General features: G+C 47.8%; 1 long non-coding RNA gene and 1 pseudogene across 1 annotated transcript; one reads left to right on the top strand and one right to left on the bottom strand.

Annotated features, from left to right (window-relative positions):
* The first annotated feature begins 435 nt into the window (after positions 1-435).
* Positions 436-5952, top strand: LOC135968822 (uncharacterized). Its single transcript, XR_010583787.2, has 2 exons — positions 436-1012; positions 4369-5952. It is a non-coding gene; the product is annotated as an uncharacterized lncRNA (long non-coding RNA).
* An 8860-nt stretch (positions 5953-14812) lies between these two features.
* On the bottom strand, positions 14813-15759 carry LOC141409361 (uncharacterized; annotated as a pseudogene).
* Between the last annotated feature and the right edge of the window lie 7279 nt (positions 15760-23038).

Raw genomic sequence — 23038 nt, 5'->3', positions numbered from 1 at the left:
CAATTGGAGACGAGAAGCGGGGCCACGGGGCGCGTCCTGAGATTCTGGGAGTGGCTGGGGCAGGGTCGCTGGATCCAAACGAAGAAAACAAGCCCGAGGCGGTTGTGACTGGCGGGCAACCTGGGTTAGAATTACTCCGGAGGGCTTGCGAAAACGCAGATCCCAGGGCCACGCGCTCTCCAGTGCGTCCGTGTCGGGGCGAGGCCTGGAAATCTGAATTGTTAATAAGCTTCCCCCGATGAATCCTTCCCCAAGCCAGGCCCCACCCGCTTCGGGTACTCTGGGCTGGCTAAAGATGGTCCCACTCGCCCCTGCGGCCTCCTCGGCATCTCGGAGAGGCTAGGGAGGTAGCCGCCCGCCCAGTTAGTGGCGCCGCGTGGCCTGCGGCGCGGGGCCTGCTGGGAGATGCAGTCCGCGGCGCGGCCTCGCGACTGCGCGAGCGCCCTGGGGGAGGGCCCAAGAGCCGGGCGATTCTGAAACCCCGAGTCCCTCGGAGACCCCCTGCTGTGCTTTGGGCTCTCTTCTGCGGCTGGACATCCCAGAGGAGCGCTTGGGGCCGGGTTCGCGGTACCTGCTTCCGATTTTAGATCGGATTTTAAACCTGCCCGAGACGTGCGGCGCCTGCAGTGCATTCTCCAAGTTTCAGTTTCTTGCCCAGCCCAGCAAGGGCGGGATCTGCCTCCAGCTCCGCCGTGGACTTTTGATAGTTGGGGGCGAGTGACAGGAGGGCCGCAGGGCCGATTCCCTATTGGGCGCGGTTGTGAGCTTTGTGTCGGTGAGCGGGGCTGCCCAGTTGTGAGGCGGCCCAGGTCCTCCGGGCCGTGAGATCCGCAAATGGAAGCGTCCTGGGATTGAATCTGACAACCAGTTACCGTGTGTTTAGCGCTTATATGCAGATCCATCCTGAAAACACGTTTGTATGAAGCAGATGCTATTACCAGCCCCTTCCAACAGGTGGTGGCACTGAGATAAGTCATTTGCCTGGGGTCACACAGCTAGTCTGTCACCAAAGGTGAGGTTACCATGATAGTAGAGGGTAATATGGGATTGAAGAGGTCGGTTTGGGATGACTAGGTGAAAAGAGTACTGATATTTTATCTTATTTTATTTTATTTTTTTTTTTCCGAGACGGAGTTTTGCTCTTGTTGCCCAGGCTGGAGTTCAATGGCGCAGTCTCAGCTGACTGCAACCTCCCCCTCCCGGGTTCAAGCGATTCTCCTGCCTCAGCCTCCTGAGTAGCCGGGATTACAGGTGTCCGCCACTACGCCCGGCTAATTTTTGTATTTTTAGTAGAGACGGGGTTTCACCATGTTGGCCAGGCTGGTCTTGAATTCCTGACCTCGAGTGATTTGCCCGCCTCAGCCTCCCACTGTGCTGGGGTTACAGGTGTGAACCACCACGCCCGGCCTTTTTTTTCTTATTATATTCCAGGGAAGATGACAGATCCGCAGGCTGTCGTGGCAAATGCAGAGCCAGTGACCCCATAGCACTCAAGGTCCAGTTTGGAAAATCTTGTTTGCTCCCTAGGACCATTCTGGTGGTTTTAGGCATTCCTGTTTTTTTGTTTTTGAGATAGGGTCTTGCTCTGTCGCCCAGGCTGAAGTGCAGTGGCACGATCATTAGACATTCCTATTTCAAGAGACATAAATTCTAGACTGAAGGCTCAAAACCACTTTTTTCTGACATTTACTATGTAATCTCAGGCAAATTATGTAATCTCACCAAACCTCAGTTTCCTCATCTATTTTGAGGGAATACTATACGCACCTCACCTCATATCACTGGGTTAGGAAGAAATAAGCTGAGCTACACAGGATGCTTAGAACAGTACCTGGAGTCTCGCCCTGTCACCCAGGCTGGAGTGCAGTGGCAGGATCTCAGCTCACTACAACCTCCGCCTCTTGGGTTCAAGTGATTCTCCTGCCTCAGCCTCCTGAGTAGCTGGGATTATAGGCACCACACCCCCACACCGGCTAATTTTTGTATTTTTAGTAGAGACAGGGTTTTGCCATGTTGGCCAGGCTGGTCTCGAACTCTTGACCTCAGGTGATCCACCCGCCTCAGCCTCCCAAAGCACTGGACTTAGGGTTTTCTTTTACCTGTACCACATGCTCTTTGATCCTATTCCTAGCTTTGAAATCTGATCATAAAAAAATAGCAAATTTAAATGGCATTTCATTTGAAATGCATTGTATTTTTATTAATATGAAATATATTACCTTTCTTCATGAAAAGGTATATGATGCATTTTACTCCACTTATATTTTGATTAAATGTTCTGGAGTTTAAATTTTCCTTTGGATTAACGTTAACCAAACTGTCTTACTAATATTGTTTGATAATGTTAGTATTTAGACGTATTCCTCTATTTGCATATTAGATCACTGTTTACCAACCTATTTTTGTTTTGTTTTGAGACGGAGTTTTGCTCTTGTTGCCCAGGCTGGAGTGCAATGGCACGGATCTCGGCTCACCACAACCTCCACCTCCCAGGTTCAAGCGAATCTCCTGCCTTAGCCTCCCTAGTAGCTGGGATTATAGGCATGTGCCACCATGCCCGGCTAATTTTGTATTTTTAGTAGAGACAGGGTTTCTCCATGTTGGTCAGGCTGGTCTCGAACTCGCGACCTCAGGTGATCCGCCCACCTCGGCCTCCCAAAGTGCTGGGATTACAGGCATAAGCCACCATGCCCGGCGTTTTTTGTTTTGCTTTTTTTCAGACGAGTAAACTGTCAGAGATGAGGAGGGAGAGGAAAGAACTTGGAAAGAGGGTACAACCCAAACTTTTGTCAGGGAAGGCATGGCAGGACACGTGGGAGACCACACTGGGGAACATTTTACTAATTTTCTGGATTGATGGAAACACTGTTAGATATTTGTTTTGGTTAATATCAATAGGCTTCAACTAAAACAAATGTGTAAAGATTGTTTTTGCTGGTTGCCAACCAAACCAGTTTTGTTTTTTTTTTTTTTGAGATGGAGTCTCACTCTGTCGCCCAGCCGGATCTCAGCTCACTGCAAGCTCTGCCTCCCGGGTTTACGCCATTCTCCTGCCTCAGCCTCCTGAGTAGCTGGGACTATAGGTGCCTGCCACCTCGCCTGGCTAGTTTTTTTGTATTTTTTAGTAGAGACGGGGTTTCACCGTGTTAGCCAGGATGGTCTGGATCTTCTGACCTCATGATCCGCCCCTCTCGGCCTCCCAAAGTGCTGGGATTACAAGCTTGAGCCACCGCGCCCGGCCTCAGATACCAATTCTTATTTGAAAGTCTCTTAACTGAAATTAATCCAGGACATAGTTTAACTATCACATTTACCTCTCTCTTCTCTTGGATTCAATAAGAGAATAGTTCTCAGTTTTAATATAGTCAGAATTTTAGGACAATTAACTTGATATTTTGGTTCTAACTTAGATAATTTTATTATCAAAATATTCAAAAAATGAGGTAAAACTAAATCAGTGCATTGACGTTAGCAGAATTAATTCACTCCTCTTCCCAGAGACTGGAGAATAGCTTTGAATTGAGCACAAAAGGATCTTCCCCCTATTTTGTTTTTGTTCTGTTTATTATTTTTGCAGTAAGCCTTTTGCACTCCTAGATTTTGTTCTAATGTTGAAAAACTGCCTGTTATGCTAGGCACAGTGGCTCACACCTGTAATCCTAGCACTTTGGGAGGCCGAGGCAAGAAGATTGCTTGAGCCAGGAGTTCAAGACCAGCCTGGGCAACAGAGAGAGCCCTTCTCTCTACAAAATTTTTTTTAAATTATCAGGACATGGTAGCACATGTCTGTGGTCCCAGCTACTCCAGAAGCTAAGGTGGGAGGATCCCTTAAGCCTGGGAGGTCAAGGCTGCAGTGAGTTGAGATTGTGCCACTGCAGTCCAGCCTGGGAGACATTGCAAGACCATGTCTCAAAAAATGCCAACTGCCTGTTAGAGGCTCCAGGTGAAATAATCCTAATTTAGAAGGAAATGAATATGGAGAGGCCATCTGTCCTGGAAATCAGCCTGAACTCAGGAAAAATCAGTGTGACCCAGACTATCATGTTCCCTGTATTTCTTATGACCAGTATATCTAGTCCCAAACCCTGACCTGTACTTCCCATTGGAGCATAGAGAAGAGCCATGGGTGCAGGAATAGCAGGATTCCAAAGGAAAGAAACAATGACTTGGCTCCAGGAGAGGTGAGTGTTCACTGGAAAGAAACAGGAAGAAAGAAAAGAAAAATTCAGCATTACTTGGAATAAAAGCCTTTGGGATTTTATTTAGCAGTTTCTATTTTCTCTCTACTACTTTAATACAACTCTTTTTTCTGCCTCTCTCTTTCTCCTTGGACAAGGTGATATCTGCAATTTCTTTTTCTTCTTACAGGTTTTGAGATCAGGAGAGAAATGCAGATTCTTCAAAGCAGAAGAAATGTCTGACTCTACATCTATTGTTACTTCAGAGAAGAATAAAATTGAATCACCAATTTTACAAAAAAAAAGACTATAAACATTTAGGAAATCAGTAGAGAAACACCCCAGATTTAGCCAAACTTGTAGATGATCAGAACCTCTCTATAAGGAGAGAAACCTGAGAACAGAATGGGAAGGCAAACTCAGCTCTTAGCTTTTCCTTAGTGTTTATAAGCAATCAGCTCCCAAATCAGGGTGTTTTAACAACTGGGAAGCCATCCCATATTTCCAGTCTAGGAGGCATTTCCCAGCACTTTGGAAGGCATAGGCAGAAGGATCACTTGAGCCCAAGAGCATGGGACCAGCCAGGACAACATAGTGAGATACCATTTCTACAAAAAAATACAAAAATTAGCCAGGTATGGTGGCAAATGCCTGTGGTCCTAGTTGCTTGGGAGGCTGAGGTGGGAGGACCGCATGAGTCCAGAAGATCGAGGCTACAGTGAGCCATGATCGCACCACTGCATACCAGCCTGATACCCTAGAAGCTAATACCATGACACTGGGTTTCTGAAAAAAGAAAAGCTTTGTATTGCAAGTCGACTCACAAGGAGACAAGAATATCAAGCTCAAAGCTGTCCCGTGTTGGCTTTAAGGCAGTTATTTTTATTAGAAAAGGTTCAGGTGGTGGATTCTGAGATTAGTAGGTGATTAGTGGAAGGAAAGGGGACGTCTGGAAAGTCCTTGGGCTTTCACAGTTATCTCTTCAGGCTACGTAATGGGTCTCGTGCAAATTCAGGGACAGCATGAAACCTGTGGTGAAAATTCAGGCTGTGATGTCAGCAAGCTCGTTCTGTGCAGACTCCAGTCAGCCTTATTAGCTCCAACAGATTTCTGCTTGTTGTTCTTCTATCTCATAAGGAAGGAATTTCAGCATTTCGTCAGCATTTCAGCAAGTTGTTTCTTCTCTTTTCCATTTTTTTTTTTTTTTTTTTTTTTTTTTTTGAGAAGGAGTTTAGCTGCAACACCCAGGCTGGAGTGCAATAGTGTGATATAGGCTCACTGCAACCTCCGCTTCCCAGGTTCAAGTGATTTTCCTGCCTCAGCCTCCCAAGCAGCTGGGACTACAGGCGCCCACCAACATGCCGGGCCTCGAACTCCTGACCTCAAGTCATCCACCCACCTCAGCCTCCCAAAGTGCTGGGATTACAGGCGTGAGCCACTGCACCTGGCCAGCAAGTTGTTTCTCATCTGCCATCCTGCAGACTCAAGAATTTATGTTAGTTACTGATTTCTTTAACTCTTTGGGGCACAGTTTCAGTAGCCACACATTTTTTTTAAGGCTCCTAGAAAATTAAAATAGCACAAAAATTGTGGTATATTTTACATATCTGCATTTAGATAACATCTTCAACACTCAACACAAGACCACAGCTGGATATTTTACTGGTGATAACTTCAAAAATCTAAAACTTAAGACACAAGACCACAGCTGGATATTTTACTGGTGATAACTTCAAAAATCTAAAACTTAAGACCTTTAATAAACATGAAACCATACTAAATGGCTCTACTTTGTACTCTTTTCGTTTTTTGTAGAGACAGAGCCTTGCTATGTTGCCCAGGTTTGTCTTGAACTCCTGGGCTCATGCGATCCTCCCACCTTGTCCTCCCAAACTGCTGGGATTAAAGATGTGAGCCACTGCACCTGGCTCCTACTTGGTATTTTATGGTAACTCTTCAGCCATCTCTCCCCAATTAGGACCCCTTTTTAAGAGGAAGGGAAGCTGACGGTCAGCAGGAAGGACTAGAGGCCCCTCACCTTGGTCAGTGAATGGGAGGGACACACTTCCACTACCTTGTCTCCTGGGTTTTATTTTTATAAAATAATTTTTAACTTTTAAAAATTTCACAAATCTGTAACAGCCAAATCTTCTGGGTTTTAAACATGGTCACAGATGTTTTTTGCCACTCATCCCATCAAGAAGTGGGGCGTCTGTCCCTCTGCCTTGTATCTGGGCGGCTTGTGACTGCTACCAATGAAATACAATGAAATACAGATGCGGTGTGGCCTCCAGGGTGAGGTCATAAAAGGCCTTGAAACCTCTATCTTGTTTGCTGGGAGAACTTGCACGTGGAGCCGGTGTAAGAAGTCTAGTTACCCTGAGAACATCATGCTGGAGTGGCTGCACATAGCTGTCTGGTGGAGAGTCCAGAGGTGCTTTTGCTTCTTGTAAAATAGGGGAAAAAAGTCAAACAAATAGACACTGCCATTGATTAGTTGTGGATGGTGGTCATATAGGTATTTGTTAGGTTTTGTGTATTTGAACTGAGGCAGAATAGGGTCTGGAGGCAGGGAACTGAAAGCCAATTCACCCTGACTTCCTAGAACTAAATCAAAAGAAAAACCCCAACTTTTCCACACATAAGTAACAAAAGGATCAGAGGTTACTCCCTTTGCCAATGCCCACCCTTTCTGACCGGCAGATGGTAAATTGAAAGTACCTCTGACCGGTTGCAAAAAGCAACCACTGAAGCGAAACTTTGTAACTTCACTTTTGGGGGACACCACTTAATTTAGGTGGAGTGAACACCAAGTGGCCAATGGGAAACCTCTAGGGGGTGTTTGGATCCAAGAAGATTCTACATCCAGGCCCTTAAGCTGCTGCTTGGCTGGCTGCCACACTGTGGCATGTATTTTCAATAAATCTCTGCTTTTGTTGATTCATTCTTACCTTGCTTTGCTGTGCATTTTGTCCAGTTCTTTGTTCAAAACGCCAAGAACCTGGACAATTTGTGTCAAGACCCTCTACCGGTAACAGAACCATTTCATTTCAAAAAAAGATCAAGGAAAGGGGCATAATTAGCAAGGTTATCTCTTGCTGTTGGTTTGAAGTCACTGACTCCAGCCTCAGAAACAAATCTTATCCAGAAAGGGGAAGAAGGTTGTAGGTTCTGCTGCAGGGAGGTTGGCTGGGAGCATAAGGGGTGGGTCCTCCTGTCTGTCCTGCCTGCTCTAATGTGCTAGGAGAAATCCCTAGTCACTTGTATTATTTGTCAAGATCTTGCGAAGACAGACACTCCCACCATCCTCCTCCTTCCTGAGGGTACCCCTCTGTTTCTTCCTCCCAGAAATTTAAGGTTGGCCAAATTTCCCTAAGTGCTTTCCTTATGTTTGACCCTCATTGCTCTTAAAGAGAAAAGCTTCGAAGCAAATAGCTCCAATGGGGTAAGGATTGTTGGTAGGGTCTCAGAGCTTCCCTTAGGAAGTGAGCAGACGATTTGTTTATGTTATTCCTCAAAGTGCCATGTTTTCTGTCCTTAAAACCATTTTGCTCAACGAGGAAAGGACTGGCAGGGTAGGAGTCAGACCTAGCACTGGCCACAACTGCTATGTGCAAAGATGTATCGTTCTGGCTGTAGCAAGGGAGTGAAGGCTGCAGGTTCTTCAGTGGTCTTCCGACTTTCAAAACAGAAGAGGGTGCCATGGGGAATAGGAGTCAGCCCTGGAAAGACAGGAGGCAGTCTTTCACCATCAGTCAAGGTTTCCTACAATTCTGTGACCTGGCCAACATGGCCAACCAGTTACTTTGCCCATAGTCACTTTTGGCAGCTGTGCACTAATGAGACACTCCTGGAAGCTGCTGGTGATGGAAGAGTTACTCACCATCTAGATCAGAGGGTCTAAACCTTGGTCAACATTAGAATCACCTGGGGACCTTTTTAAAATTCCAATTCCTGGCTGAGCATGGTGGCTCACATCTGTAATCCCAGCACTTTGGGAGGCCAAGGTGGGTGGATCGCCTGACGTCAGGAGTTCGAGACCAGCCTGGCCAACATGGTGAAACCCCGTCTCTACTAAAAATAGAAAAATTAGCCGGGTGTGGTGGCGGGCACCTGTAATCCCAGTTACTTGGGAGGCTGAGGCATGAGAATTGCTTGAACCCAGGAGGCAGAGGTTGTAGTGAGCTGAGACTGTGCCATTGCACTCCAGCCTGGGCAACAAGAGCGAAATTCTGTCTCAAAAAAATAAAATAAAATTCTGCAGGGGCCTTTGAAAACAGTATGCTGAGAATAGATAGGGCTCAAGGACAGTATCTCCAATTGAACTTTTAATGAACTCCCGTAGGCGCCAAGAAGGCGGGCAGATAAGGAAGAGCATAGAAACAAGGAACTGAGTAGAAGGTTACATCTGGGAAAAGAAAGTTTGTTTTGCATTGCATTCTTTCTGCTGACGTGAGGTTTATGGGGTATAAATAAAGTGAGGCGGAGGCTCTGAGTGCGGCCGCCATGTTCTCTGTGTGTCTTTGTCTTTTGTGTGTTCTTTCATTCTCCACCACCCCCGGCACGGACCCCAACAAAATTCCAATTCTTGGTTACCACATCTCCTAGAAATTCTAATGTGTTTCATCTGGGCCTGAGGCCAAGCTTTTTATTTATTTATTTGAGACTGGGTCTCGCTCTGTCACCAGGCTAGAGCGCAGTAGCACAATCACGGCTCACTGCAGCCTTGAATTTCTGGGCTAAAGCAATCCTCCTGCATAGCTGGGACCGCAGGCACATGCTATCACACTTGGATAACTTCTGTATTTTTGTTAGGGACAGGTTTTGCTACGTTGCTCAGGCTGGTCTCAAACTCCTGAACTCAAGCAATCTGCCCACCTCAGCCTCCCAAAGTGCTGGGATTACAGGTGTGGTCTGGGCCACAGTCCAGCTATTTAAAGCTCCCCATTAATTCTAATATGCAGCCAAAATTGAGAACTAGTGCTCTATATATTAATTTGAGTAATGGCATAAGAAACTTGGAAGGAAAAAACAGGCTTGATAGAGGATTTCCAAATAGGTGGCGCATTTTTCTTGACTGGTAAAATAAATGAAGGATGGTGTGCTCTATTTCAGTGAATGTTATTATAAATCATAGGTCAGGCTGGATTTCTTGTGAAAAAGTCTTCATTTTTTAACATTACATAAAAAGCCTAACTTGAAACTGCCATGCTATAAGGAAGCCCAAGCTGTCCACATGGAGTAAAACAGATGTTCAGTCATCAGCTGTTTCTGCCATCCCAGCGTAAGCACTAGACAAATGAGTGAAGAAGCAATTTGGGACATTCCAGCCCCAGCAGACGCAAAGGGAAGAAGAATCAAGGAATCCATCTATACGCCAGGCATGGTGGCTCACGCCTGTAATCCCAGCACTTTACGAGGCTGAGGAGGGCTGATTGTTTGAGGTGAGGGGTTCAAGACCAGCCTGGCCAATGTGGCAAAACCCCATATCTACTAAAAATACAAAAATTAGGGCCAGCAGTTTGGGAGGCCAAGGCACGTGGATCACCTGAGGTCAGGAGTTCCGGACCAGCCTAGCCGACATGGTGAAACCCCATCTCTACTAAAAATACAGAAAACTGGCCGAGCATGGTGGCTCACGCCTGTAATCCCAGCACTTTGGGAGGCTGAGGCAGGCGGATCAAGAGGTCAGGAGATCAAGACCATTCTGGCTAACACGGTGAAACACTGTCTCTACTAAAAAATACAAAAAATTAGCCGGGCATGGTGGCGGGCACCTGTAGTCCCAGCTACTCGGGAGGCTAAGGCAGGAGAATGGCGTGAACCCGGGAGGTGGAGCTTGCAGTGAGCCGAGATCGTGCCACTGCACTCCAGCCTGGGCGACAGAGCGACACTCCATCTCAAAACAAAACAAAACAAACAAACAAACACACAAACAAAAAATACAGAAAATTAGCTGGGTGTGGTGGCGTGTGCCTGTAATCCTAGCTACTCAGGAGGCTGAGGTAGGAGAATCGCTTGAACCCAGGAGGCGGAGATTGCAGTGAGCCGAGATCGCACCACTGCGCTCCAGCCTGAATGACAGAGTGAAACTCAGTCTTAATTAGAAAAAAGAAAAAGAAAAAGAAATCCAACTATAGACAGCAAGTACCGAAACCCCAGACATACAACCCCAGTCTAACTATTCCAGTGTTCTCCAGCTGTTGGAGCCACCTTAGCTGAAGATTCAGCCATTGTGGAACGAGATGAGTTGTGCCTCTGTGTCTTGCTTGAAATCAGACCACCAAGTTGTGAGCATAATAAAAAGGCTGCTCTTTTACACTATTAAGTGGGGTGTTTTTCATGCAACAATAGATAAGTGGAACAACAGGCATGCATGAATAAACCTTGTAGAAGATTCAATGAATATAGATGTATACAAACAAAATGAGGGTCTGGGCACAGTGGTTCATGCCTGTAATCCCAGCACTTTGGGAGGCCAAGTGGGGAGGATCACTTTAGGTCAGGAGTTCGAGACCAGCCTGGCCAACATGCTGAAACCCCGTCTCTACTAAAAATACCAAAATTAGCTGGGCGTGGTGGCGGGCGCCTGTAATCCCAGCTACTTGGGAGGTTGAGGCAGGAGAATCGCTTGAACCTAGGAAGTGAAGGTTGCAGTGAGCTGAGATCACGCCACCGCACTCCAGCCTGGGCAACAAAGCGAGACTCTGTCTCAAAAAAAAAAAAAAAAAAAGAGGGACTTTTCCATCACCCCTACCTAATGTCTCCATGCTGTGCATTCTCCCAGCCTCCTGAGGAACTTCATGTACCTATATGAATTACATGTACATATCATGCTATACGTATTTTGCAGATCTTCTTTTTAAATATTAGCAGTGTGCCTTTGATATCTATCTAGTTCCAGATGAATAGGCCATTGCCACTCTAAACAACTGTATAGCATGCATACTATGCATATACCACAGCTGTATTGACTATCTCCCCATTTAGATTGTCTCCAATTGTTTCCTTTAACAACCAATACTCCAATGAACATTTCAAACATGCATATTTGTGTACATTTGATATAGTCTTAGTAATGGAATCACTGAAGCAAAAGCCTTGTGCTTTCTTTCTTTTTTTTTTTTTTTTTTTTTTTTGAGACAGGTTCTCGCTCTGTCGCCCAGGTTGGAGTGCAGTGCCATAATCTTGGCTCACTGCATCCTTGACCTCCTGAACTCAAGCAGTCCTCCCACCTCAGCCTTCAGAGTAGCTGGGACCACAGTCATGTGGCACCCAGCTAATTTTTTATTTCTTATAGCAACGAGGCCTCACTTTGTTGCCCAGGCTGTTCTCAAACTCCTGGGATGAAGTGATCTGCTCACCTCGGCCTCCCAAAGTACTGTGATTACAGGCATGAGCCACCGTGCCTGGCCTAGGCTTGTGCATTTTTAATTTTGAAAACTTGCATCAAATCGCCTTCCAAAACAGCTTCACAGGCCAGGAGTGGTGGCTGACACCTGTAATCCTAGCACTTTGGGAGGCCAAGGCGGGCAGATCACCTAAAGTCAGGGGTTTGATACCAGCCTGGCCAATGTAGTGAAACCCCATCTCTACTAAAAATACAAAAATTAGCCAGGCATGGTGGCGGGTGCCTGTAATCCCAGCTACTCGGGAGACTGAGGCAGGAGAATCACTTGAACCTCACAGGTAGAGGTTGCAGGGAGCGGAGATTGCACCACTGCATTTCAGCCTGGGTGACAGAGTGAACCTCCATCACAAAAAAAAAAAAAAGGCTTCACAAATTTAACTCCTAACTTGAGATGTGAAAGTGCTTCTATGTCTGCATGCTCATTAAAGGTAACTGTGGCAATCATATTAATTTGTGACAATATAGTGGGTGAAAAATAATGTCCCCTCATCTGGGGGTGGTGGCTGAGGCCTGTAATCCCAGCACTTTTGGAAGGCCAAGGCAGGAGGACTGCTTGAGCCCAGGAGTTCTAAACCAGCCTGGGCAACATAATAAGACTCTGCCTCTATTTTTAAAAAAGTAATATCCCCTTGTTGCTTGTCATGTTTCTGATTACTAGCAGACTGAGCATCTTTTCAGGTGGTACTTTGTATTTCTTCTCTGAGTTGCATTTTTTTTTTTTTTTTTTTTTTGAGACAGAGTCTCACTCTGTTGCCCAGGCTGAAATGCAGTGGTGCATTTCAGGATCTCAGCTCACTGCAACCTCCACCTCCTGGGTTCAAGCAATTCTCCTGCCTCAGCCTCCCAGGTAACTGGGACTACAGGCACATGCCACCATGCCTGGCTAATTTTTTGTATTTTTAGTAGAGACAGGGTTTCACTATGTTAGCCAGGATGGTCTCGATTTCCTGACCTCATGATCCACCCGCCTCAGCCTCCCAAAGTGCTAGGATTACAGGGATGAGCCACCACGCCCAGCCATGAGTTGCCTATTTAAGCCTTTGAGCATTAAAAAAAATTGTAGTACTGTAACATTTCAGGTATTATTGTATGTACAAATACTTTCTCTGTCACCTTTTTAATTTTTATTTTTTGAGACAGGGTTTTGCTCCATCACCCAGACTGGAGTACAGTGGTGCAATCACAGCTCACTGCAGCCTTGACCTCCTAGGCTCAAGCGATCTTTCCAATTCAGCCTCCTGAGTAGCTGGGACCACAGGCACACGCCACCATGGCCAGTTAATTTTGTGGTGGAGGGTAGATATGGGGTCTCCCTACATTGTGGCCTTTTAACTGTATTCATGGCTGTTTTTGTCATACTGAAGTTTTCTAATTTTTCTATTTAACTGAATTTTTAAACTTTTTCAGCTTTTTTGTCTTGGTTAGAAAGATCTTCCTCACTGCAAACTTTAAACAAATTTACAGATGTTACACTTTGTATTTCTTTAAATTATCCGGGCCGGGTGCAGTGGTTCACGCTTATAATCCCAGCACTTTGGGAGGCTGAGGCAGGTGGATCACAAGGTCAGGAGTTCAAGATCAGCCTGGCCAACATGGTGAAACCCCGTCTCTACTAAAAATACAACAAATTAGCTGGGCGTGGTGGCACACACCTGTAATCCCAGCTACTTGGGAGGCTGAGGCAGAGGTTGTAGTAAACCGAGATTGCGCCACTGCACTCCAGCCTGGGTGACAGCGTGAGACTCTGTCTCAAAAAAAAAAAAAAAAAAAAAAAAAAAAATTAAAACGTATAGACGACATAGAGGGAAAAGGCCAACTCCTACCCCCAATTCTACTCTTGAGAGATAGTCGTGTTTATTTCTTGCATTTCGCTCCAGATACTTAAATTTTAACAATATTTTTTCTCTTATTTACAAACATTGGATCATACTATCTGAACTTTACTGCAAACGTGCTTTTTCCACTGAATAATACGTAGACCATCTTTGCACATTAGAACACAGAAATTCACCGCACTGGGGCCGGGCATGGTGGCTCACGCCTGTCATCCCAGCACTTTGTGGGGCCGAGGCGAGCACATCACACGTCAGGAGATGGAGACCATCCTGGTTAGCACGGTGAAATCCTGTCTCTACTAAAAATACAAAAAAGGAACCGGGCGCGGTGATGGGCGCCTGTAGTCCCAGCTGCTGGGGAGGCTGAGGTGAGAGAATGGCGTGAACCCAGGAGGTAGAGCTTGCAGTGAGCCAAGATCGCGCCACTGTACTCCAGCCTGGGCGACAGAGTGAGACTCCGTCTCAAAAAATACAAAAACAACAACAACAAAAGAAATTCACCGCACTGTTTTCAGTGGATGCTGTGTAGTCCAAGGAATGGATTCACCAAAACTTATTCAGCCAGTGCCCTGGTAACAGACATTTAAGTGGTTTACAGTTTCTAACTAACTGGCAAGTGTGGCAGGCAGGGAAATGATCTAGGATGATTACCATCATTTGTGTAAGAAAGTGTCCCTGAGACTACCATGAAGGTGAATACGGCCTCGATATGCTTACCTGAAGGCAGTAGTCTTGATGGGTAGGACTTAAATCGAACGTAGGAACTAGAAAAACAGACCATCTAGCTGGGTTTCCAAGCTTTTTCGTGGGCTGCAATACACTTGGATCAAAGGAACTCTTTCTTGACAGTTCAATATGTAAAACAGTTAAAAAGTAGTGGCTGATTTGGCATTAGTTGGGGGGGAGGGAAGGGAAGGAGGGAGGTCTATGCCTATGAAGCTCCTGAAATAAGAAACCAGATACATGTGCCTTCTTTGAGCCAAACCATTACCTCTCCGCTCATAGCATGTTACTAGATTTGTTCAAAAGCAAAAAACAAGTTTCAGAAACTATACTCTAGGGTTCTGAGGGGGCAGAGTTTGAGAATCCTTGCTCTAGCCTGCCTCTGCTAATTATAAATGAGAAAACGGCAGTGCTGCTGTTAGGCTGAAATATCTGTTCCTTTCACAGCTTTGTTATAACTGGTAATTACCATTTATTTGTTCTCGGCCTCTTTGGAACAGGGATCTTGCCTGACACGTGCATACTCGCACGTGGCACGGTAAGTGGGACACAGTAGGCGCTCGTAAAATATTTGCTGTAAACATGAACGAAAAAGGGCGACAGGCTAATAACGGGTGGAAAGATTTTGGGGTCAGCACAGCCCCAGGACGTCCCATCTCCGTGGGCCGCGGGCCGTCCGGAAATTCGACGACTCCACTTCCCGGCGCCGCTCCCGGGATACCAGCGACAACAGCTGCTCCTTCCCGGTAAAGGACGCTCGGCCCCTCCGGCGAAAAGCCGCTATAGGCTGTCGCGGCTGCCAATCAGACCAACGAAACCGCGAACCGGAGACCTCTGGGAGACGTGGGCCCCCGCTTATCCGCCCTCCAATTGGCTCGCGTGCTCCCGGGGCACTCTGGGAGATGTGTTTCTGGGAGTGTTCCGCGCATGTGCGTGCGTGAAGGCGGGGCGTCAGGGTCATAGTGGAGTGTCTGTCGCGCCTTCTGTGGGCCCCTCAGCAGAAGACACGTTTTCGGCAGAAGCCGCCCTGGGTCCCTTCCGTCCCGCAGGCAGCCCGAGACCCCGGCGGAAATTGCGCGCGGGTCGGGTCTCGCTAGACCCTAGCGCCTCTCCGAGTCCGGGCGCACTGCGGACAGTTCCTCTTTATCCTCGGCCGCTCTTCCTGCAGGTCTCCTCCCCCAGGCCGCTTCCCCTCGGGGCGCCGGGCCAGGGAGGAGAGGCCGGGCCGGAGACCCCCGGAGTGGCGCCGACTTCCGCTCGGGCGTGGGGTCCGCGGGGCGTCGGCGGGAGGGGTCCTGGAGGGGACGGCTGTGCCGGGTCGGGATTCACTGTCCTCTCCACAGAGGCGCTCCTGACAGTCATGCCAGGCGCCGCCCCGGGCTCTGGGGACGTCCGAGGACGCAGCTGGCGGTTCCTCCCGCGGTGCCCGGCACTGTTACTTCCCCGAATTCCCAGAACAACCCATTTGATAGGAAACGGAAGCTGAGAAAAATCGAGTTACTTACCCACGTCACACGGCCACCAGATACTTGAATCTCGTATTTCCCACCACTTCGTGGCTTACAGACTCATAAACAAGCAGTTGCAAAACAGGGTGATGCGTGGGAATGACAGCAGCAGGGGGCAGGGAAGGGAAGTGGGAAGCGCCTTAGACGGCAGGATTCAGGAAACGGAGCCCCAAAGGAGAGAGTGTCAGTGCTGCTTCTTGGTAAGAAAACACAGGGCCGGGCGCGGTGGCTCACGCCTGTAATCTCAACACTTTGGAAGGCCGAGGCGGACGGATCACGAGGTCAGGAGTTAGAGACCAGCCTGACTAATACGGTGAAATCCCGTCTCTACTAAAAATTACAAAAATTAGCCGGGCGTGGTGGTAGGCGCCTGTAGTCCCAGCTACTCAGGAACCTGAGGCAGGAGAATCGCTTGAACCGAGGAGGCAGAGGTTACAGTGAGCTAAGATCGTGCCACTGCGCTCCAGCCTGGGCGACGGAGTGAGACTGCGTCTCAAAAAACAAACAGAAGAAAAGGAAAAACAAGGGGGGTAGTTGCCTTCCAGACACAGTTTTGTTATTTTTCTGTCCCTTTTGCTAGCCTGTCAGCCCTCTGGTGGCCGGGGACTGCGTGTCCAAAGCCTGGCTGCTAGTCATGTCCCTATAAATATTGTATTGGTAGGACAGAGCGTTTTAAAGTTTTTGTAAGTTTTTTTGTTTTTTTTTTTTGTTTTTTTGAGACGGAGTCTCGCCCTGTCGCCCAGGCTGAAGTGCAGTGGCGCACGATCTCTGCTCACTGCAAGCTCCGCCTCCCGGGTTCACGCCATTCTCCTGCCTCAGCCTCCCAAGTAGCTTGGACTACAGGCGCCCGCCACCATGCCCAGCTAATTTTTTGTATTTTTTTTTTTTTTTTTTTAGTAGAGACGGGGTTTCACCATGTTAGCCAGGATGGTCTGGATCTCCTGACCTCGTGATCCGCCCGCCTCGGCCTCCCAAAGTGCTGGGATTACAGGCGTGAGCCACCACGCCCGGCCTTTATAAGATTTTTAAGCACAGGAAAGTTGAGGGAGTAACATGAATACCCACGTACTCTCCACCTAGATTTAATAATCAGAATAAATAATCTGTGTAGGCCTTTATTTTTTACAAACCCTCTTGTTTAACGTTACCGCATTCCAAATGAAACTCATTGGTGAGTGGTGTGGGGATCTATTCAGATCCCCATGACTGCAGCCCTTAAGCAGAGGTAAGGCCACCTGCCACACCCTACTTCCTCTCCCTCCGTTTCCATCCTGCTCAGGAGGTGCCGTCAGAAAGATCAGTTACAAATATGGTTATCTGTGCGTAGGGGCCTGGGCAGCAAATCTCATTAATCTGGGCTGGGATAGGCAGGTGGGTTGGTCCAAATTAAGGAGATCCTACAGAAACTCTTAGCTGCCTGCAGGATTCAACACGAACTCCTTAAGGTAGCAACAAGGGCCCTTTGTAAAATCTGGCCAGAAACAGGTGTCCTAGATGCTTCTTCACACCCCTCAGTATACAATGTATCCATATCATGTCAGCCTGGCTTTCAAAATTACCCAGAATCTGACCCTTCTGCCTCCACACTGGCTCAGGGCCCTGCAGTCATTTTCCTGCGTTTTGACAATAGATTGCTTTCTCCTGTTTTCACCTTTCTCCTCTTTTGTCTCTTATGGAAGCCAGAGCCCCTCCCCTCCCCGGAAACAAGATTCTCGCTCTTTCACCCAGGCCGGAGTGCAGTGGTGCGATCACGGGTCACTGCAACCTCCGCCTCGAAGGTTCAAGTGATTCTCCTGCCTCGGCCTCCCGAGTAGCTGGGACTACAGGCGCATCGCCGCCACACTCAACAAATTTTTGTATCTTCAGTAGAGACGGGGTTTCACCATGTTGGCCAGGCTGATCTTGAACTTCTGACCTCAGGTGATCCACGTGCCTCAGCTTCCCAAAGTGCTGGATCACACGTGTGAGCCACCGCGTCCGGCCCAGGGTGTTTTTTTAAAGCGTAACTCCAATCATGTCACTGCTTTACTCAAACTCTCCAGTGTCCCCTCATCTCAGAGTAAGAGCCAAGTCCTTGGTGTGTCCTGGGAGCCCTCCTACTTGATAGGCGACCCCAGTTCCCTCTCTAACCCCTCCATCCACTCCTCTCTGCTTCTGCTCCAGCCACCACTCTTCTTCAAACACTAAGCACAAAGTTACCCCTTTTGCACTCTGTAAATAGGCAAAGACTGCTCATCCTCAAAATGAATACCTGGCTTACTCCTTTTCCTTTGGGTCTCTGTTCAAGCACAAAAGCCTTCTTCAAGTGCCCTATTAAAATGTGAAACCGGCCGGGCGCGGTGGCTCAAGCCTGTAATCCCAGCACTTTGGGAGGCCGAGACGGGCGGATCACGAGGTCAGGAGATCGAAACCATCCTGGCTAACACGGTGAAACCCCGTCTCTATTAAGAAATACAAAAAACTAGCCGGGCGAGGTGGCGGGCGCCTGTAGTCCCAGCTACTCGGGAGGCTGAGGCCGGAGAATGGCGTGAACCTGGGAGGCGGAGCTTGCAGTGAGCTGAGATCCGGCCACTGCACTCCAGCCTGGGCAACAAAGCGAGACTCCGTCTCAAAAAAAAAAAAAAAGTGAAACCGGGGGCACAGTGGCTCATGCCTGTAATCCCAGCACTTTGGGAAGCCAAGGTAGGTGGATCACTTGAGGTCAGGAGTTCGAGACCAGCCTGGCCAACATGGTGAAACCCCATCTTTACTAAAAATACAGAAATTAGCCAGACATGGTGGTGTGCGCCTGTAATCCCAACTACTTGGGAGGCTGAGACAGGAGAATCACTTGAATCTCGGAGGCAGAGGTTGTAGTGAGCCAAGATCGTGCCACTGCACTCCAGCGTGGGTGACAGAGTGAGACTGTCTCAAAATAAATAAATAAAAATAAAAAATAAAATATGAAACCAATCCCCTGTACTCACTAAAACTATTATTCTGCTGTTTTTTCCCCCAATTTATCACTCCCTGATACATTGTGTATTTGTTTGTTTATATCAATTCACACTTTCCTATAAGAATGTGGGCTTTTGGCTAGGCGCAGTAGCTCACGCCTGTAATCCCAGCACTTTGGGAGGCTGAAGTGGATAGATGACTTGAGGCTGGGAGTTCGAGACCGGCCTGGCCAACATGGTACATTTTAGTCTCTACTAAACATGGAAAAATTATCCAGGCATGGTCGTGGGTGGCTATAATCCCAACTACTTGGGACACTGAGGCAGGAGGATCGCTGGAACACTGGAGGCAGAGGTTGTAGTGGTGAGATTGCGCCACTGCCCTCTAGCCTGGGCGACAAAGTGAAATTCCATCTCAAAAAAAAAAAAAAAAAAAATGTGGCTTCTTCTGAAGGGCATTTATATCAGAAAAAAAAGAATGTGAGCTCTGCGAGAAATTTTTTCCTGTTCAGTTCTGTATCCATAGTACCTAGAAGAGCATCTGGCATACAGCAGGTGCTCTATGAGTAAATTAATGGCCCTGTGGTGCCTCTTCCTAGCTAGACATGTATTCAGTATGTCAAGTAACCCATCTATACAGGGTGGGCAATTGTTCCAATTTCCCAGGACTGAGGTCGTTCCCAGAACTAGGCTTTCAGTGCTAAGACTGGGCACATTGGGTTTTGCTCCTAAGCAAAACGTGTTGGTCATCCTACCTCTAAGCCTACATTTCGTCATCTATAAAAAAAATAGTTGGCTGGTCACAGTGGCTCACGCCTGTAATCCCAGAACTTTGGGAGGCTAAGGCAGGTGAATCACAAGGTCAGGAGTTCAAGACCAGCCTGGCCAACATGGTGAAACCCTGTCTCTACTAAAAATACAAAAAAATTAGCTGGGCGTAATGGCGGGCTCCTGTAATCCCAGCTACTCGGGAGAGTGAGGCAGGAGAATCGCTTGAACCCAGGAGGCGGAGGTTGCGGTGAGCCGTGATCTTGCCACTGTACTCCAGCCCAGGTGATAGAGTGAGACTCCGTCTCAAAATAAAATAAATAAATAAATGAATGCATACATACTATATACCTCCTTTATCATGATGGTTTAGGGGCACAGGACTGATACTCCCTTAGAAGTTAAGCTAATTCTGAAAGACTTTTTTTTTTTTTTTTTAAATACAGAATCATGCTCTATTGCCTAGGCTGGAGTTCAGTGGTGCAACCTTGGCTCACTGAAACCTCCGCCTCCCGGGTTCAAGCAATTCTCCTGCCTCAGCCTCCAGAGTACCTGGGATTACAGGTGCGTGCCACCTCGCCTGGCTAAGTTTTGTATTTTCATTAGAGACGAGGTTTTGCCACGTTGGCCAGGCTGGTCTTAAACTCCTGACTTCAAGTGATCCACCCGCCTCGGCCTCCCAAAGTGTTGAAATTACAGGCGTGAGCCACCGCACCCGGCCTGAAACACTTTTTAAAGCTATCTTTTTTGCTCATTACGAATGTAATACAATCTTCATTTTTTGAAATCCCAAAATGTGCAGAAGAGAATGCCATAGAAAGTGAAACCCCAGGTGACCAGGACTGGAGTGAAGGTCGTGGTGTCCGAGCCACACATTTCCCAGGAATAACAGCAGAGAGTGGACCCTTTGCAGCAGCTTCGTAGGGTTTAGATTTGCCATGTCCCCCCAAATAAGGTCACACATCCAATGGCAGGGGCACACAAGAGAGCCCATGACCATTCCACTTTGATTATTAAACATTTGAATGACATTACAAGGGCAATAATTCTATTTTCACTCTGAGAAATTACCGGAACCCCTCCAAACAAAAGCTTTGTGAGCCTGCCTTGCCCTAGAAAGTCCAAAGTGGCATCAAAACACTGCCTTCCAGAAGTCCTGCCTCAGAACAGCCTCTGTTGCAAAACGTGTCACCACAATTGCAAAATATCCTGCTTTAGACCAGAAAGTATCGTTCCCTGCCCAATTCTGTCATGGCGTTTTGGTCTCAGTTCCGAGGAGTTTTCTGACCAGTCAAGATGGGATCACACAGCACCCACAGCGTCACTGCACAGTCCCATCCTTTCTCCATCTGGTAGTGGGAGACTGCCTGGGAGGTGCTGGGTTGCCACTGTCCAGAATCAGGGACAGGTGCTGGCCCCAGTGATACCCTAGTCAACACCCTTCTTCTGGCTCAGCCTAAAAATTCCAAAAATCTGTCGTCTGCACCATCAATGTGCATTTCACCCATGGTTTTTTTCTTTTCTTTTTTTTTTTTTTTTTTTTTTGAGATAGGGTGTCTTGCTCTGTCACCCAGGCTAGAGAGCAGTGCAATCACAGCTCATTGCAGTCTCAACCTAGGCTCAAGCAATCTTCCTGCCTCAGCCTCCTGAGTAGCAGGGACCACCAGTGTGTGCCACCACACCCAGCTAATATTTTTTCTATTTCTTGTAAAGGCAGGGTCTCCTTATGTTGCCCAGGCTAATGTCGAACTCCTGGGCTTAAGTAATCCTCCTGTCTCAGCCTCCCAAGGGCTGGGATTGCAGGTGTGAGCCACTACACCCAGCCCAATTCACCCACTTTTTAGAGAAGATGTTGGGCTCAGAAAGATCTAGTGAACTGCATGTTTGTTGTCAGCTATGAAAATAAAGCAAAAGCATCAAATACTCTGTGAAACAGAAAACAGGTGGACCAGCTGGATAGTAAGTAAAATTCAACCAATCAGAACTCATCAAAGCCTTGAACCCCTGGCTGGGCACACACAGAGGCACTCACACCCAGAGATGAGTGTTCAGCTAGGCATCACAATGTTGTGACTGACCTGTGGAAGTGACCCATCCTGGACCTCAGTGGTCAGCTGGAAATGTGACATCCATGGGTAGTCATGAATAATAAAAAGTAAAATCACAAATTATTGTCATGCAGGAGACGATGTTGTGAAGTGGTTTGATGTTTGGATCCTGGCTCTGGGCAAGTCACTAAGCTACAGATTCTTGGCTGCAGAGGAGGATGATAAATGCAGTCCTGCAGGGTACAGTCCTAGAGATTCTAGGAGGTAGTGTTTATAAAGCAAGTGGTGGCTGGTGCAGAGGAAGTGCTGGTGAAGGGTAAACTGCATTATTAACAAAACTTCTGGACGGGCACAGTGGCCAGATTACAGGGATTACACACCTGTAATCCCAGCACTTTGGGAGGCCAAAGCGAGTGGATCGCTTGAGCTCAGGAGTTCAAGACCAGCCTGTGCAACATAGTGAGACCCTGTCTCTATAAAAAAATACAAAAATTAGCCGGATGTGGTGGCATGCAGCTGTAGTCCGAGCGACTTGGGAGGCTGAGGTTGGAGGGTTGCTCAAGCCCAGGAGGCAGAAGTTGCATTGAGCCAAGATCCTGCCACTGCACTGCAGCCTGAGTGACTGAGCAAGACCCTATCTAAAAACAAAAAATTAAAAAATTAGGGTATGCAAGTAATTTTTTATTTTTTTGAGACAAAGTCCCGCTCTGTCGCCCAGGCTGGAGTACAATGGCACAATCTCGGCTCACTGCAACATCCGCCTCCCGCGTTTAAGCGATTCTCCTGCCTCAGCCTCCCGAGTAGCTGGGAATACAGGCGCGTGCCACCATGCCTGGCTAATTTTTGTATTTTTAGTAGAGATGGGGTTTTACTATGTTGGCCAGGCTGGTCTTGAACTCCCAACCTGAGGTGATCCACTCACCTTGGCCTCCCAAAGTGCTGGGATTACAGGCGTGAGCCACCACGTCCAGCCCCCGACATGTAACTTCTGTTAGCTTCAAAGCCACCTCTGGGGCCCTGCACCAGACTATGAGCTGAAGGACACCCGTGCCTTTTCACCCCTGTAGCTTCAGCATCCTGGCACACTGTCTAGAATGTTCAGTGAATGTGCACGGAAGGGCATTCTGGCTCCAGGGAGTGAGAACTGAGTCAGCTCTGGGAACAGATGAGTCAGGCTGGTGGTCGAGGCATTGCTTTTCAAGCCCTTCATGTGGCTGGAAGAACCAGACAACTGGAACTGGATCAACAGGGGTGATGGCGTGGCAAGAGTTACCCCCGGCAGTGCCCTTCTGGCCTCACTTGCCTTCTTGGGCCAGGAAAGGCAAAGCTCACGGGGCTGTATTTACTGCCCACCCCTTCCCCCATCCCATGCCATTGGCTCTGGAGGGTCTGTGAAACCCTGAGTCTGGAGGAGAACAGTTGACCAGCAGGGCTGGCCCTCAGCATAGTCCTCTCTGTTCCCATTCACCCGCTCTGCCAGCCCCAGATCCTGGCAGGAAGGGAGATTGGAGGGGTTGTCTGGAATCAATCCTAGACCTTCCCTTGCAGACTTGCCCACCTGTCTGTGGTCTAGTGTGGAGATGAGGTCCAGGGTTTGGGAGGGGTGTGGGGACAGATGTCTGCCAAGGCAC

The sequence above is a fragment of the Macaca fascicularis genome, chromosome 20 (assembly GCF_037993035.2).
Source record: "Macaca fascicularis isolate 582-1 chromosome 20, T2T-MFA8v1.1".
NCBI classification, from domain to species: Eukaryota; Metazoa; Chordata; class Mammalia; order Primates; family Cercopithecidae; genus Macaca; species Macaca fascicularis.
This window is presented reverse-complemented; position numbering and strand designations above follow the sequence as displayed.